This window comes from Pygoscelis adeliae, unplaced genomic scaffold, assembly GCF_000699105.1.
Source record: "Pygoscelis adeliae isolate BGI_AS28 unplaced genomic scaffold, ASM69910v1 Scaffold436, whole genome shotgun sequence".
NCBI classification, from domain to species: Eukaryota; Metazoa; Chordata; class Aves; order Sphenisciformes; family Spheniscidae; genus Pygoscelis; species Pygoscelis adeliae.
In genome coordinates, this window is record NW_008825051.1 from 845,258 (window position 1) to 846,726 (window position 1,469).

The window sequence follows — 1,469 nt, forward strand, 5'->3', positions numbered from 1 at the left end:
GCAAGGACTTTCACCCTCCCCTTCCCCTCAGTTTCAATACGGTTCTGGGAACAGTCCGCTATTTATTTTGACAGTCAGTGTGTGGAAACAGCTGAAGCTGTCAATCCCTCAGCAGCGGACAAAAGTGCCCAAGAGATTTTTTTGAAAGGATATGGACCTATAGAAACAGAATAAGAACGCTTTTGATGTCAAAACTCTGAATTATAAGTGTGAGGGCTCCTGTTCAAAGATGTTATTGGTGAGAAGGACGAAGCGGAGACTGAGGTTACTCAAGAGACCACATGGATTGCAATTGTTGATGTACAGGCAATTTGAAAGACAAAGGAGGCCAATGAGGGAGCAGAAAGGTGGCTTCCTCTTCATGGCAGCAGGGAAGATCTCCAGAGAGTGAATGTGGCTGGAGAGTCCATCAAGAAGTGAAAGACCTTATTGTACCACAAAAGGAAGCCACTCAGAAGACTGCATCTCCCTGAAGAAGAGCCAGTCACATCTGGTGGTCTTCTGGACTGCACCAGGATAGCTGTGAAACAGTTTCCTGCACCTGGTTGGACAGCTCTACAAAGGTGCAGTCACAGGAGCTGACCAAAGAAAACAGAAGGAAAGTCAAAAAGTGAGCTCGCTTCCTCATCCTCTTCAGCTTCTCAACAGGCTTTTAACTTGCAGCCTCATAAGATCCTACTTCCTAGGAGAAACACCCATGACTTCTTCCAATGAAGTAGGGACACATAAATAATCATTGACTTCAAGAACCAAGTGATAGTGATCAACCCTTTCAGCTGTCAGATAGCCTAAGAGGAGACCTGGCTGGAAGCCATCTAAGCCAGCTCCACATAACCTTGCTGATAGGAGATAAAACCCAAGAGGAGACAACATATGGCAGAATACCCCACGTCTTCATACAGGAGTTGAACAAATCCTCTGGAGTTGACCATTTGTTGGGGAATCTTGGGGGTGGCAGATACGTCAACCCAAAGAGTCCTACATGGACAGAGGGCTGGACAGAGTAAGAGGAAAAAACCTTCAGCCACCCCCCTCAGAAAGAGGTACCTTTGCACCAGCTCCGTATTGGAAGAGCTGACATTTTTGCCTGTCCTGTATGGACATCTTCTGAGAAGCAAAAGAGAAGATGCACTTTGCATAGCACCTCCACAAGGTGGGGTTCTGCTACTGGGCACACTCGGTTTCTCAGGGCCAAATAAACAAAGCGATCAGATGTGCGTGGAACAAAGTCAGCACCAGTTTCCAGTCCCAGCCACCACTGATGCCAATCAACGTGCCCAACAACATCAGGAATGAAGTAGTGCTGCTGGGAAACAACAGTAGATGGCTGATCCCAGAAGTTGAGGAGAGACCAGGACTCAACAGTGCTGCCCCATGCAACATTAGTGCCAATGGAGAGCACCATCCTTAACTGGTGTCAGAGACAAGGGGACAGCAACCTGACCCTTTGCCTTTACTGAGCAAATTAG

At 47.4% G+C, this 1,469-nt stretch overlaps 1 protein-coding gene across 1 annotated transcript in view; it reads right to left on the minus strand.

Moving 5' to 3' along the window:
- The window catches only part of LOC103918934 (discoidin domain-containing receptor 2-like), a 46,241-nt gene that overhangs the window by 23,758 nt on the left and 21,014 nt on the right, over positions 1–1,469 (minus strand). The gene's annotated exons all lie outside the window — the stretch shown is intronic.